Here is an 18,226-nt window from a genome sequence, read left to right on the forward strand (position 1 = left end):
ACGAATAGCAATATAAAAACACGGTATACTTAAGGATAGTATCACCCCAAGGTAATAGTAGAAGTCAACAGATTTTCTGGTGGAAAATTTAAAAGAAGGATGACAGAAATGATAATTAGGATAAGGACAAGGATCAGAACTGGATTAAGCATTTTCAAAATCATTTGAATTTGGAAATTGAGTATGGGAGTGGTAAAAGTAATGAAATGGAAGAAGTTAATTTATAGTTAAATATCTGATAAAAATGCCTAAGGAAAAAATTTCCTTCGCAATGCTCAAAGTAAGGAAACACTGTTCCCTTAAAAGTGATCACTGTACTACCATCCTGCGGGCATAGAGTTTTTTACCCAACTAAGCAGGATTAAATTCATGGTAAAAATACACAAAAGCATGCTAAAATTAAAGAGAACAAGAGTTAAAAATGCCTAAGGCATACAAAACCGTTGTTCAAATAGGGCACATCAAGCCCAGGCATATAAGCCTACCATAAACGACAATAATTGTTTCAAAAGACAATTAAATGTCATAATCAAGAGGGTGGAACACCATCCTTCACAAGCTCCTCAACAACACCAAGGATTATCACTTGAGCAATCATCACTAGCAAGTTCCTCAGGCACAACTTTAGCCATCATGCCCAAAAGATCACTAGGTTTGACATCAACACTAGTTGCAACATCCTTCACATAACCGAACTCAGCTTGCTCAAGTTCATCACAAGCAACACCCACCATCGCCTGCCCCTGGTCGGTATAGTCATGAAAGTTACTAAGATGCACCACTCCCTTCGCTGCCAAATCACCTATCACCTCACTCATAACTTGAATCTTGGCAGCCAACACCACATCGCCAAAGAGATTGTTTAATATTGCACTCTTCAACAGCTGACAACAAACATACGGAATAACCTGGGAAATAATCGGGAAATAATCAGATTTCAACTGTGAACATCGCTCCTCAAATCTCTTCACCTCAACAGCAAGAGTCAACTTCTGATCATCACAAAGCTTCACATGTTTTTGCAAACTCACTATCTCTCCACAAGCAGCGTTCAGTTCTGAAACGACCCGACCCAATCCATAGGGACGAATACAATAACATATGATTACATCGCGAGGCATTTGACCTCTATATGATACGTTTTATAAACATTGCATTCTTTTGAAAAGATATACCATAAATGAATATTTAAAATTCAATGTTTTCGACATCTGATAATTTCTACATATAGACAATCACCGTAAATAACAGTTTACAAGAATACTTCCGTTGACAATGCAGTCAAAATAAATACACGGTGATGATTTTGTGAATTCAATGCTTCCTCGAATAAAACATGTATGACTCCATGCACATGGTTTCTCTAACATATATTCAAACAGTGGAAGACTTTTAGGAACCTGAGAATAAACATGCTTTAAACGTCAACATAAAGTTGGTGAGATATAGGTTTAATGCTAGCAGCGTTATAAATATAGACCACAAGATTTCATATACATAAACGTTTTAATAAAAATATTCTAAGTGGTTGAGCACTTGATAACCATACTTAACATTTAATCAACGTCGCATATTCCCTTTATTATGAAATCTCACTACACTGTACCAAGTGTAGTCACCAAAACGAAGTACTGTGCAACCGTTGAATACTGGTCGTCCAGTCCGGTTGGGGTTGTCAGGCCTGATAGATCTATCAACAGGATTCGCGTTTACAATACCACATGTAATTAGTAGTTACCAAGCTACAGGGAAGTATGCCAGTAGTACAACTCAACGTAGAATATATATTTTTAATCACTTGTGTCCATAACGTAAATCATAAAATGCATGTATTCTCATCCCGAAATATTTAGAGTTTAAAAGTGGGACTATATACTCACTTTTGCCTTGAAGGTATTTAACTCGACTTGGTCTCCGATAGATATCACGAACCTAACCATATATATAATATATCAACATATTTTCTTTTCAATTAATCGTTACATATATACTTATAATACTTTTAATATTTTCTTAGTCCGTAGTTAGCAGTCCGATATTAGTGGTTCACAATTAGTTGCTCAATAAAATAAATAAATAAAGACCCCATCGTATTCGTATTGATCAGAATTAATCTCGACCCATGGTACCATGTTGTCAAATGACGTGTTGCGTACATAAAGTACCGTGTTGTCAAATGACGTGTTGCGTACAATCATGAGGTCTTATGATTAATCTTCTCGTGTTGTTTACGGGTGGTCCTGAAATATGTAAAATCAAATCATAAGTAATTGTATATAAAATATCATATTAATTAGAAAAGATATGATTAATTTACTTTATCTCCAAATATTTTCGTAGCTAAACTAGCTTCGGATACCCAATCTTGTTTTAGTCGTAGTTTCTTCATTACAACTCCGTTTTTGTTGGTTCAACTTGCCACTTCCTTGGATCGAGTCAAATTTTAAGAATATGAACTGAAAATACCTTAGTTTGTATTCGAAATCACAGGTTATAGGTCAAACTTTGATAAAACTTATGAAAGTGATCATTTTCGTTGTAAAAACAACATCTAGATGATCATTTTTACAAAAATACTTACACTTTGAGTTACACAAAGAGATTTTTATATATTAACATATTCATAATAAATATCATTTTTCCAGAATATAAACTTCCAATTCAAAGTTCAAGATGGTTTTTAATTATTCAACCCAAAACAGCCCCCGGTTGCACTCCGACGACGTAGATTCAGTTTTTAAGGTGTTCTTTGTAAAACCAAGTTATATCTTGTTAAGTTAGCATATCATTATGATATATTACAGGTCTTGAAGTGTTTTAAAAGTTAAGTTAGAAGGATCTATTTAGTTTTCAAACAAGTTTGAAATCATTCAAACTATGTTCTTGTTGTTAAAATTTTACAACATAAAATAAGATAGCTATATAATTATGAATCGAACAAGATTATGAACAAGGTTACTACCTCAAGTTACTTGGACAAAGTTACTGTAAGAGATAAGAAAAAATCTTGGAATCAAAGAGTGGTGGAGTTAGATCAAAAGGTTGGAAGTATACTTCTTCAAATGGGTGGTTATTTTGATATGTTCTTGAAAGAGTTTTCTTATGGTGTTTAAGGCTTGTAATTGAAGCTAAATGATGGGGAAAATGCTTGGAGATGATCAAGTATGAAGTTAGGAGTATTTTGAGAGAGAAATGAGGGTGTAGGTATGAGAAAATGGAGTGAAGAAATGGTGTTCATTCATAAAAACGTTTTTAGTTTATAAAGAAAGAAAAGGATTCCTAATTTTGTTTTCTTACTAATAATTCATGCTACTTGAAAAATCCTAGTTACCTCATATCTAGGGCAGTAATAATGTTGATTAGGATGTTGATTTGATGTGTATATACCAATAGTAAATACATATAGAAGCTGGGTATGATACGGGTACATATACCCTAGATATACGTATAAAAATCTTGAGGAAACGGAATGAGAATTCAAATATAGCTATCTTTTGTGAATATACTTATATTGTTTTATGTATTTAAGTCCTTAAAAAGTGATTAAATACATTATATATACGATACATGTATAAGCATTATAGGTTATAAGTATATATATCAAAGAATGTTACGTATAGTTATCGTTTTGAAAACTTAAGTTAGTAGTTTCAAAATATACTTATAACTCATTGTCATTATTACAAAATGAGATGTTAAACCATCCTTAGATCATGTTAAATATATATAAATACATATATATACACAAACGTATAATTGTCGTATGTTATATAGTTCGTGATATCATCGGTCAAATTGGACGGTCAAACATTGTGTAAAACTCTTTTCAAAAACACAAGTCTCAACAATTTGGATTGCTTATCATGTTGGTAAGGTTTAATTTATGTAAATATTAATCTCATAAGTATAAAACGATTGGAAAAATCCGGGTCGTTACAGTACCTACCCGTTAAATAAATTTCGTCCCGAAATTTGAATGGGATGGTCATGGCTGACAATAAGTATGTTTTCATGACGTATACGAGTTGGAAATTAGAGTTTTATTATCATCAAGTAATATTGATAAAGCAATTTGATTTTTGTGAAGAGTACGAGTGAGGCTATCACCAAAGGGTGAAATGAGTAGGTATAGATTCGTCATATCTTTTGACGTAGATAGGATTGATTTCCAAGTTCAAGAGATTTGGAGTAAAATCTTCATAATGAGATTTGATTCTTCGATAATCAAGGAAATTAGAATCTGCTTTAAATGCGATCATCTATTTTGATTGCTCTGTCAGATCTTTTACTATAAATCCACCTCCCTTCATTTCCTTACAACTCATACCTTCTATTCTTCCTCCCTTAATTCATACTTTAAAACATTTATCAGTATGCTTCATCCAATACTGATCCTGGATATACTCTTAACTTTCATCTCTGTCATTCTTCTTTTTCATCTACCTCCGGAGGATTTTATTTATTTCTACTATTACCTTGGGGTTATAGTATTGTTAATTCTCCAGTGCCTTTACGTTGCAATACGTATTGATATACACGGTTTGTAATTTATTTGTTGTTGTCGAGCTTTATATTTTCTTTTATATTCAACAGTTCCATACTTCTGTTTCCTCTTCCCGACTTCGAGTCAAGCGAATAATGGTCCGGAATTCGTAGGTATGGATTTTGAAATAAACATAGTTAATGTTCTAAGAAGGAAATAGTAATTGCACGATCTTGATTTGGTAAGTTAACAGAATGTCCGAAAAGATAGAATTATCAAGGAGATATGTTCTTAATATGTTTGGAGATTGGGTAGAATGTAAGAGTTGTGTAACATGGCACATGATGACGTTATGATCTGTGAATCATTATGTTCCATTTAGAAACTCAGCATGAATTACTATAATATAATCACGTTGATCAAGTGTCATTATATTATACTAATTCATGCTTCAGTTTCCAACACTACTTCAAAACATTCATATTTTAAACTCGAAATTTTCAGAATTTAGAAACTAACACAGTTTCTTTTATGTTGTAACGCAAATATTGTGAAGAGATAAATGATTTTTGATGAGGATAGTTGGGAATATATCTTCAAGAATATCGGAGATATTTATAATGAAAAAAACGATGATATCTTAGAATATCTAAGATCAGGGAATGACAAGGAAAATCTGTCTGTGAAGGTTTAGAATAAGGAGTAAGGTTCTTACTAACGGTTTCAGCAGACACTGAATCATTTAAATCCTTTGAAGGTAGATTTCGTCATTGTGATTTGTCAACGACCTCCTTTATACTTTGCTCAATCCGTTTTCCAGTACCAAATTTTTGGTTTGAGCTTTTCCAATTTATTATTCTTTATTGTCAAACTTCTGATCGTAATTGTTGTCTACTGTCTTTACCACTTTATCAGTCTTTTCCAAAACTTAATAGCACTAATTCGTAGACTGGAGCATTTTTTAGAAACTTCACATTTGAAATATGTAATTCTTGGGGATAGACGTTGTATATATATATAACTGCCAAAATAGAAATGTTGCGAGATTTCAAAATACCAATTGTTGATTCCGCCAAAGGGGTAACGAGTTGCTGGTACATCTGCTGATAATGTCGTGGAATATAAAAGGTTTCCTGGTAACAAAAGGGTAATCGTATGTATTACAGGTTATAATAAGGCTACTTCGAATGGAAAGTCGAGGTTGACTTGCTGAAACTGTGACAAAATTTGCTATTTTGAAACGGAATCGCAAAGTTATTTTTGTTAATAAATGCTAAAAGATTTAACGCGGATACGTGTTAAATTATGTCCTTGGTTTCGAGAGCTTTTCAGGTGCAAGACTGCGGGTAATGTGTGGTTGGATCATCATCTCGATTGTCCATTATTTGAAGTGTCTTCAGGAATTTCGAAGGGTTTGATCATAGATTGTAATTGTTAATATACATATGATGTTTTAGGACTTTGAATGATACAAATATTTTTCTGGGTTCCAAGAATCGAATGATGTTCTAGCATAGTTTTGAAGTTAAAGTATAGTTTTGAAAGATGTAAGAGTCCTAAGAGTGATGTCTTCTGTTAAGTCTTGACTTGGATTTCGTTTTGTCGTAATTAAATTTGGATGAAAATGGTTGTTTTGATTTCTATGAAAGAATGTATATTATTGTGAAGGTAGTGAGTATATTTGATGATTGTTGAATCAGAGTTGAAGAATATAATCATATTAATTGTGAATTTATATATCTCTCGGGTATTACCTACCCGTTAAAAAATTTTCACAAGTAATGTTTTGTACCAAAGAATTTTATTACAATCTTTATGAAAATATATGTACATATATATCTTCTTCAGATGTAATCATGAATTTAATAAGTCAATATAATATTAGACTCATTTGATTTTCGGTTTGAGCTAGAATAAGTAATCTCTAAAACGATTAGGAACCACATATTCTTCACAGAATATTAATGAAGTTATGGATCAATACTTCATTATTTATTCTTATATATATTTCCTTAGTGAATCATGCTGATACTCATTGAACTCTTGCTAACTTCGCAAGATATGAATGTTGTTTCCCAGTAAGCTTCGAGTACATTAAAGATGAAAGTGTAAAATCAAACATATTATTGAATAATACACTTGGTTTATTATAAAACAAAATTCATTGAATTGAAACAGGGATTGTAGTTAACGATGATTAAGTTGCTGATGAAGGACGTACATCATTGCATATTTGTAGTATGAATTTAAAGGAGTAGTATCTACCCTTTTTCAATTCATACTTAATAGCTTAGTACGAAAAGATTTATTTTGGTTTCCGAATTCATATATATATAATATTTATATAAATTCTTCAGAAGAATGAGTTAATACTTCATAACTCGTTGATGCAATATACGCGTTATTGATGATGTCCACGGTGATTCTTGAACTGGTGGAGCTTGTGATGTTAAAGTTGCTGATGATTCTAACGATGTTGACAGCACTGACTGTGTTGGTGAGGCTAAGGGTACTGCTGATGCTGTTGGTAAAACAAGTCTAGCTTGTACCTTACGCATCATTCTTGTCGGGGTTTCTACTCTTCCTTTTATCATTTCTGTCCACTCATCTGATTTATGGTTAAGGCAGAAATAGGTAATCTCTATGTCTTTAGAGATTACATAATCACCATAGAATATTTCTCCGATGAAGTTATGAATCAATACTTCATCTTTTGTTATTGTTGATACTTCTTGGTATCTATGGTGCGTGTGACGTTGATATCCGAGGTACGGATGGTGATATTGAGGCGTGTTATGAGGATGTGATTGTTGGTGGTGGTAATGATCCTGTTGATGTTGATGATGGTGATAACGTTGATGCTGGTGATGCTGCTGGTGCTTAGGGTATTGAGGCTTGTGATGTTGATGTTATTGACGGTACTGGTTATGCTGCTGATGCTGCTGATGGTGTTTGTAACCTTCGTACAGTATTCTCCAAAGCCACTACCCGAGTGCGAAGCTCGTTGACTTCTTCTATTACACCGGGGTGATTGTCGGTTCGGACGAGCGGATAAATAAAATCTAGAATTTAATGTAGTATATAATCGTGAAGAGATACTCTGGAAATGAGAGAGAAAATGGTTTCTTGAACAGGTTCGCTGGAAAGTGCTTCAGGTTCATCGTCAAGAGGGCAATTTGGTGGATGGAAGGGATCACCTTCTTCTTGTCTCCAATGATTGAGGAGGCTACGAACCCATCCCCAATCCATCCAAAATAGATGATGACTGATTGGTTGATCCATTCCGGTCACACTGCTTTCGGAGCTTGAGTGGTATTCCATATCGGAATCCGAGGGACTTGAACTAGTGACGAGTTCCATTTCGTATGATTGAATAAAGAATTTTTAAATATGAAATGATTTTCCGGCTATCGGGTGGTATTCTAATTATATAGAATATCCATATATATAGAACAAAAGATCTCGTAGATTACGGAGGGATTTACGGAATATGTCAGACAAAGTTTACAGTAACAGATACGCATAGATATGAATTAGCAAATACGCTAAGATATGAATTTTGTCTATACACCATTCATGCAATGAATGCAGTAAGACATGTTTAGACTTAAGATGATAAACAGGTAATTTCCTACGGATGATAAGTAGATGATTTTCGACACAAAATGATAAGCAAAATTTTGACATGCAGACACGGTCGAAGTCCAGACTCACTAATGCAACCTAACGACTTATCAATTAGACACATTAATGCAGACCTGGTTCGCTAAGACCACCGCTCTGATACCACAAGAAACGACCCGAACCAATCCATAGGGACGAATACAATAACATATGATTACATCGCGAGGCATTTGACCTCTATATGATACGTTTTATAAACATTGCATTCTTTTGAAAAGATATACCATAAATGAATATTTAAAATTCAATATTTTCGACATCTGATGATTTCTGCATATAGACAATCACCGTAAATAACAGTTTACAAGAATACTTCCGTTGACAATGCAGTCAAAATAAATACACGGTGATGATTTTGTGAATGCAATGCTTCCTCGAATAAAACATGTATGACTCCATGCACATGGTTTCTCTAACATATATTCAAACAGCGGAAGACTTCTAGGAACCTGAGAATAAACATGCTTTAAACGTCAACATAAAGTTGGTGAGATATAGGTTTAATGCTAGCAGCATTATAAATATAGACCACAAGATTTCATATACATAAACGTTTTAATAAAAATATTCTAAGTGGTTGAGCACTTGATAACCATACTTAACATTTAATCAACGTCGCATATTCCCTTTATTATGAAATCTCACTACACTGTACCAAGTGTAGTCACCAAAACGAAGTACTGTGCAACCGTTGAATACTGGTCGTCCAGTCCGGTTGGGGTTGTCAGGCCCGATAGATCTATCAACAGGATTCGCGTTTACAATACCACATGTAATTAGTAGTTACCAAGCTACAGGGAAGTATGCCAGTAGTACAACTCAACGTAGAATATATATTTTTAATCACTTGTGTCCATAACGTAAATCATAAAATGCATGTATTCTCATCCCGAAATATTTAGAGTTTAAAAGTGGGACTATATACTCACTTTTGCCTTGAAGGTATTTAACTCGACTTGGTCTCCGATAGATATCACGAACCTAACCATATATATAATATATCAACATATTTTCTTTTCAATTAATCGTTACATATATACTTATAATACTTTTAATATTTTCTTAGTCCGTAGTTAGCAGTCCGATATTAGTGGTCCACAATTAGTTGCTCAATAAAATAAATAAATAAAGACCCCATCGTATTCGTATTGATCAGAATTAATCTCGACCCATGGTACCATGTTGTCAAATGACGTGTTGCGTACATAAAGTACTGTGTTGTCAAATGACGTGTTGCGTACAATCATGAGGTCTTATGATTAATCTTCTCGTGTTGTTTACGGGTGGTCCTGAAATATGTAAAATCAAATCATAAGTAATTATATATAAAATATCATATTAATTAGAAAAGATATGATTAATTTACTTTATCTCCAAATATTTTCGTAGCTAAACTAGCTTCGGATACCCAATCTTGTTTTAGTCGTAGTTTCTTTATTACAACTCCGTTTTTGTTGGTTCAACTTGCCACTTCCTTGGATCGAGTCAAATTTTAAGAATATGAACTGAAAATACCTTAGTTTGTATTCGAAATCACAGGTTATAGGTCAAACTTTGATAAAACTTATGAAAGTGATCATTTTCGTTGTAAAAACAACATCTAGATGATCATTTTTACAAAAATACTTACACTTTGAGTTACACCATGAGATTTTTATATATTAACATATTCATAAGAAATATCATTTTTCCAGAATATAAACTTCCAATTCAAAGTTCAAGATGGTTTTTAATTATCCAACCCAAAACAGCCCCCGGTTGCACTCCGACGACGTAGATTCAGTTTTTAAGGTGTTCTTTGTAAAACCAAGTTATATCTTGTTAAGTTAGGATATCATTATGATATATTACAGGTCTTGAAGTGTTTTAAAAGTTAAGTTAGAAGGATCTATTTAGTTTGCAAACAAGTTTGAAATCATTCAAACTATGTTCTTGTTGTTAAAATTTTACAACATAAAATAAGATAGCTATATAATTATGAATCGAACAAGATTATGAACAAGGTTACTACCTCAAGTTACTTGGACAAAGTTACTGTAAGAGATAAGAAAAAATCTTGGAATCAAAGAGTGGTGGAGTTAGATCAAAAGGTTGGAAGTATACTTCTTCAAATGGGTGGTTATTTTGATATGTTCTTGAAAGAGTTTTCTTATGGTGTTTAAGGCTTGTAATTGAAGCTAAATGATGGGGAAAATGCTTGGAGATGATCAAGTATGAAGTTAGGAGTATTTTGAGAGAGAAATGAGGGTGTAGGTATGAGAAAATGGAGTGAAGAAATGGTGTTCATTCATAAAAACGTTTTTAGTTTATAAAGAAAGAAAAGGATTCCTAATTTTGTTTTCTTACTAATAATTCATGCTACTTGACAAATCCTAGTTACCTCATATATAGGGTAGTAATAATGTTGATTAGGATGTTGATTTGATGTGTATATACCAATAGTAAATACATATAGAAGCTGGGTATGATACGGGTACATATACCCTAGATATACGTATAGAAATCTTGAGGAAACGGAATGAGAATTCAAATATAGCTATCTTTTGTGAATATACTTATATTGTTTTATGTATTTAAGTCCTTAAAAAGTGATTAAATACATTATATATACGATACATGTATAAGCATTATAGGTTATAAGTATATATATCAAAGAATGTTACGTATAGTTATCGTTTTGAAAACTTAAGTTAGTAGTTTCAAAATATACTTATAACTCATTGTCATTATTACACAATGAGATGTTAAACCATCCTTAGATCATGTTAAATATATATAAATACATATATATACACAAACGTATAATTATCGTATGTTATATAGTTCGTGATATCATCGGTCAAATTGGACGGTCAAACGTTGTGTAAAACTCTTTTCAAAAACACAAGTCTCAACAATTTGGATTGCTTATCATGTTGGTAAGGTTTAATTTATGTAAATATTAATCTCATAAGTATAAAACGATTGGAAAAATCCGGGTCGTTACAAGTTCTTCCACATAACTTGGAGCCATCAACACTTCTTCCTCCAACTTCTTCACATAGTGACTCATCACAGCGTAAGATTTCCTTAAAGCTCTAAGTTCAGCAGCAGGGTTCTTCAAGAGAGAAGAATCCATATGATTCATTGAAACAACTTAAAAATTAAGAATCGAATAGGCATCATGAAACTTCTTCATATCGTCAGCACAAGAGTTCCGCCAACTCTCAGGAACAAAACCACCAATAATGCCAGATTAGCAAGAAAAGGAACTTCGGTAAAAATAGGCAAGTCTGCAAAATAAAATCAAAATTAGAAAAAGAAATGAAGTAGAAGAAAACAAGTAACAAAGAAAAGTAAACAGACCAAAAAGAGCATCTTCACCAACTCAATCGCTCATGTTATCATCACTAGCTCCATCACGAAGATAATATAACTTCTGCTTCTTCACAAAAGAAATGTCAGGAAAGATTTCTCTCTTCATAACACCCTCAGCTTGGTAAAGCTAAGCAACCCTAGCTCCAACACCAGCATCAAGCAATGCTATAGGTTGATCATCATGAAAGATGAACGATTGATCGCAGTAAAACATCTAAAAGAAGGGCATCAAAGTAACAACAAAATTACTTTATTACCTTATGAAGTAACTGTTGAAGTGTAGCGACCCGACAAATTGACGTTTGACGGCACCGTCTACTTAGGTCCCGTCACGTGGTCGTAAGCCTTTAAGACAACGTTTGACCGAAAATATGTCGCATTCATTTCAATTGTATGGATGTTTCAAGTTTACAAAAGTAGTTTCCATGACTAGTACATTACAACGTTAAAAGTACAAATGAAACATGTGCGACACAGTTTAAAAGTAGTCAAAAGACGCTCCACGTATGCAAGTATACTCGACATCCAAGCAAGTATCAAAAAGTATGTGCGGAAGCATGTAACACCTAACGTTCAAGGACCTGAGAAAACATATAGAAAACTGTCAACGAAAACGTTGGTGAAATCATAGGTGTTGCAATCAACATTGTTTTTGAACCACAAGATTTAATATCGTTGATTATCCAAATCGTTTGTTATTCCAAAAGTTTGTTCGCGAGCACCCAATTATCAAACTTAATTGTTTTGTACCATGTTACGTAGTGTTAGAACATACACTAAACTCGAAAGTATATTTCATCCGCTAACGGTAGCGAACCGTCCGAATGAGGCTCGTCAAGCCCATGTGATCACATAATATAAGTTCTCGTTTACACCCTACAAGTGTAACTAATGATAATTGAATTGAGGCTTTTCGTTCAAACTCGCACGTGGAATGTTTGTTTTCGTACTTGTGTTCAAGCATAAAAGTATGATACGTATATGTTTCTCATCCCATAGTTTAAAGTAAAAGTTGTTGAAAGATGGGACTATGATCTCACCTTGAGTGCACGAGTAAAAATACTTCAACAAGTAAATGTGTGCAAAGAAACAATGTTAGTCTTGACCTAAACAAATAGGTTTGTATCAATAACGGTAAACACGATTGGTCAAAGATGTTCAATTAGTCCTATGGCTCGTTAAGACTCGATTATATAGCATGTGAATCACATTGTCAAGTTTCATGCAAGATACAAGTATAAAAGCACGTTAGAATGATTGCATAAGTGTTTGGTTAAGTTTGACTAAAAGTCAAACTTGGTCAAAGTCAAAGTCAACTGGGTCGGGTATCCGAAAATTTTTCCATGATGATAAATCATATATAAGCATATTGGCCAAGTTTCATGTTAATCGGAGGTGCGTAGCATAGTTAGAATTAAACGTAAATGAGACTTTTTGGACAACAGGCATATGGCGCTCCGCTCAGATAAGTGGCGCGCCGCTCCATTTCAAGGCAAAGTCTCGGCACAATTTTGTAGGCATTCAGTGCTCCGCTCAGGAATCGGCGCACCGCTCTGTATGCCTGACAGAAATTTTGGGCTGTTTTCAAGTGTTCAACTCGAACCAAACTTCAAATAAACACAATTTATGAACCGTAAACATTCAAAACACATATCTTATATCGTTGAAAAGGTAATTTAACAAAGAACACAACTAAACACATTTCATCAACCAAAAACATCATTTTCAATAACCGAATTTCCAACTTAAATGCCCAATTAATGCTCATCATTTAATGTTCAAGTTCATCAATGCACATTCTTGATTCGGGCATTTAATGCATACATCTAACACGCCATTTTGTAGGTAATCAAGCATACAATACAACTAACTACTTACCAACAACAATTCATGGTATTCAATACATTAAATGTTCACATTTAAATCTATCAAACCCTAACCAACATCATCAAAACTACTAATCGAGTTTATAAAGTTTTCTAATGCAACCTACACATCAAATTGAAGCTAGTGATGTTAGGAACACCTTTAATACATGCATTTAAAACATTTAACAACATTCAAGCAACCAAATCACCAAATCAAACACACCAAAGTTTGTGTTCATGCTAGTTACTTCAAATAATAAAATTGAACATATAAATCATATATTCATGTTAGACTTGAGCCATAGACACTAACTTACAACTTTATAAGTTAAAAACATCAAGAACGCAAAATCTAGTGATTTTAGAAATTTACCCAAATGAAATGTAATCGGTATAGAATCGAAGAGGAAGTTGCAAGGATTCCAAATATGTAATTAGTTTGGATTGAAGCTTGCTAGATTTTGATTAGATGATGAATCTTTGAAATGGTGTTTGAGAGAATTTGTGAAAGTATTAGAGAAAAATGGAAAAAGAAAAGAAAATAATGAATGGAGGAGGAAGAGTGTTGACTCTTTGACTTAGTCACCTCTTTGCTCCTTTGTCAAACTTAGTCCCTCAACTTTGGAAATAGGTGCGTGAATTACCTAAACGAGATAATTTAAAAAAACGCGTTTTAACGAAAGTTGTTATAATCATATAACGGACTTTAAAGTAGTATAACGGAAAAGTAAACGGAAAAAGGCGGGATGTTACATTACCTACTCCTTAAAAGAAATTTCGTCCCGAAATTTAGGTAAACATAGTAGTCGTTGTTTCTTCCTCGGAATCTTGCGTTTCTGGAACCGGGAATAAGTGAGGGTATTTCTTTTGCATTTGATCTTGCCTCTCCCAAGTAAACTCGGGTCCTCTTTTGGCATTCCAACGAACCTTGACAATCGGGATTCGGCTTTGTTTCAACGTCTTGACGGAGGTGTCCACAATTTCAACCGGTTCCTCCACAAAATGAAGTTTGTCATCAATAGTAAGCTCCTCGAGAGGGATGACGACATCGGGTTCGGCAAGACACTTTTTCAAGTTAGATACATGGAAGGGTGAACGGAGCTCAATTGAGGCGAAAGATCTAAACGATAAGCAACGGTTCCAACACGCTCCAAGATTTCGAAAGGACCAATATACCGCGGATTTAGCTTCCCCCATTTCCCGAAACGGATTACACCTTTCCAAGGTGCGACTTTTAACATTACGCGGTGAAACAACCCAACCCGTACTCCGTACGATAATTTTTTTTTTTTATAAATATAATACACATTTACGCGCCAATTAAATATGTAACTCATTCCACACGATTCGTCAAAACATACTACGAGTTTAATGTTTACAAAAAGGCACAAAGGCCATTAACGAATGTGATACAAGTTTGACCAACAACAAATGATAGTTTATAATCCAAACGACACTCGAGCATGGTTTGGGGCTAAACTACCCAAAACGTACGGCCACTTCAAAAACTATCCCAAAAGCATCCCCTGTCAACACAAACGGAAGACAACTAATCCAACCGTATGCCCTTACCCTTGTCCAAGCCGGAACCTATAAAAAATGGTAAACAACGAGAGGGTAAGAAATGCTTAGTGAATGCAATAGTTATACATACATATATATAACCCATCTATTTGCAATCACAAATTCCAAATACCTCGTACGAACATGTAACTCACATAGCAAGTCAATCATACCCGAAATACCAACAAGTCGTACATTGACACAACATCTCATTAGCATATACTCAACACCATATATATATATATATATATATATATATATATATATATATATATATAATGCTAAACTAATCACAACACAATATGGTTAACCATAATGCTATGGTGCTACCGGCACGTAGTTCACACCATACACATTTGAGTCTCACTCTTTTATAGTGCTACCGGCACATGGTTCACACTTTGACGCTACCGGCACGTGGTTCATGCCTCATTTTATAGTGCTACCGGCACGTGGTTCACACTTGATGCTACCGGCACGTGGTTCACATCCTATATCCGTCCCATACATGTTATGGCACTACCGGCACATGGTTCATACCATAACATTCACAAATAAACATGCCATATACATAAACGTATAATTATTCCACTCACCTTATCACAAGGATGATGATTTAGCACTTCCGAGCTTCAACGCAATGTACCTAAATCATTAAGTGCACATTCAATTTCACAACTAGTGGAATTAACCACAATACACCCACTTGAGCATTTAATGACCCAAGTTGCATTAAATGACTCAACTACACACAACCGCCCATAAATGGCCAAGACTCGACTTTAATTACTAAGACTAGTGAAGTAAGGTCTATTAACTTCAATTAACACAAAACTTAGGGTAATCCATACCCATTTCATCTAATTAGGTCAACTAGTACATTTTGACCCATTTTATGTCAAACTTAACCATTAACACCTCTTTCATAATTCTTAAAGTGCATTAGTGGCTAACAACACCAATTGACACTTACAACCTCAAATCACAAGGCCAAAACCCTATATTGTGGCTATTAGGGTTTCATTACAACACATAACCCAAACTCGCCCATTTTACCACTAAATGGGTCTTACAAATCACTAGTACCCAAAACCCTAGTCATTAACCAATAAAAACTCAAACTTAGAGTTAGAACTTACCGAGACTATCAACGCGTAGCTAGAGACAAGGAGAACAACTTTAAATCTCGCTCCTAGGTTTGATTCACAAATCTCCAACTTCAAATCTCAAGATCAAGCTAGGTGGGTTTTGTGTTTTGGGAGAGAAATAGGAAAGAAAATGGAAATGAAAATGAAATAAATGGATGTGTGGTGGAGAGTTAATGCTCCCACCAGATTTACATGTCAAATTACCATTTTGTCCCTCAAAGTCATTTAATTTAAGCTAAAACCGGAATCAGAACTGCAGAATTGCCGCGGCGCGGCGCTAAATGTCGCGGCGCGACGTTACAAAGGAAAAACCACCACTCTTAACTCAACTTCTGATCCTGGTTTGCTTGCTTTGCCGCGGCGCGGACCCATTTGTCGCGGCGCGGCCTAAGGCACGATCTGGTCAGCTCGACCATCTTAAACACAAAAAAAATCGTTTTACACAACATTAATTCGTTCAAGCCTCCAATACACGTCTAGCTCTCATATCTAAGTCTCACAAGACTTAACACTAACCGAAGCTCCTTTAAGACTTATTTACGCACACATTAACAAGTGTATATATATATATATATATATATATATATATATATATATATATATATATATATATCTACACAATTACGCATAAACAACGAGTTACATACGTACAAATGATTAAGTATGTACCTTTCGATATGTACGGGAAAAACGGGATGTTACAACTCTCCCCCACTTGAATCGGAGCGCGTCCTCGCGATCCAAGCCGCATGACAAGAAGGGAGATAGGCCAACACAAACTCTTCGGGCTCCCAAGTAAACTCGGAACCCTTACTACGATGCCATTGAACTTTAAACGTCCTAACCTCTTTATGTCTCAACCTTTTGACCTTCTCATCAAGTATGGCAATCGGTTCCTTGATATACTCTAACTTATTGTTTAGCTCAATCTCGTCTAATGGCACCCAAGACGAATCATTCGCAAGACACTTACGGAGATGGGAAACATGAAATGTATTATGGATCCCCGTAAGCTCTTTGGGTAATTCTAAACGATACGCGACTTCACCAACACGAGCTAAAACCTTAAATGGTCCAATAAACCGAGGAGCTAACTTTCCTCGTTTTCGAAATCGAATAATACCCTTCCATGGCGAAACCTTAAGCATCACCATGTCACCTTCTTGAAATTCGATCGTTCGTCTACGTTTGTCAGCATACGACTTTTGCCTATCTTGAGCCTTCTTCAAATGCTCTCGAATCACATCAATCTTGCTATTCGTCTCTAAAACCAAATCGGTACTCCCGATTTCCTTTTGTCCCATTTCACCCCAACAAATCGGGGTTCGACATCTACGCCCATAAAGCATCTCATAAGGTGGCATCCCGATACTAGTATGATAACTATTATTGTACGAGAATTCCACCAAAGGTAAGTGCTCGTCCCAACCACCACCAAAATCGATAATACACGCCCGTAACATATCCTCCAAAGTTTGATTCGTACGTTCGGCTTGACCGTCCATTTGAGGATGATACACCGTGCTCAATTTCAATTGCGCACCCATATCTTCATGAAACTTTTCCCAAAACCGAGATGTAAAACGAGTGTCTCGATCCGAAATAATAGATATACGAACACCGTGTCGAGAGATGACTTCCTTGATAAACAACCTAGCCAAGGTCTCCGACGATATCGCTTCCTTAATGGGAAGAAACAAAGCACTTTTCGTCAATCGATCAACTATAACCCAAATCGAATCAAACTGGGTTCTCGCCGTTTTAGGTAATTTTGTGATGAAATCCATGGTAATGTGCTCCCATTTCCATTTCGGGATTTCTAACGGTTGTAACTTACCATACGGCTTTTGATGTTCGGCTTTAACTTGCAAACACGTGACACATTGCTCAACATACTTAACAACGACACGTTTCATGGCTGGCCACCAATAATCTTTCCTTAAATCAAGATACATTTTCGTTGCGCCCAGATGTATGGAATACTTTGACTTATGTGCTTCATCAAGTAGCACTTGTCGATAATCTCCCATCTTAGGCACCCACACTCTTCCTTGAAAAGACAACAAACCCCGCGAGCCCATAGTAATGAACTCCGATTGCCCCACAATTCGCTCCGCATGCTT

The sequence above is a fragment of the Rutidosis leptorrhynchoides genome, chromosome 10 (genome assembly GCF_046630445.1).
Source record: "Rutidosis leptorrhynchoides isolate AG116_Rl617_1_P2 chromosome 10, CSIRO_AGI_Rlap_v1, whole genome shotgun sequence".
Lineage (NCBI taxonomy): Eukaryota > Viridiplantae > Streptophyta > Magnoliopsida > Asterales > Asteraceae > Rutidosis > Rutidosis leptorrhynchoides.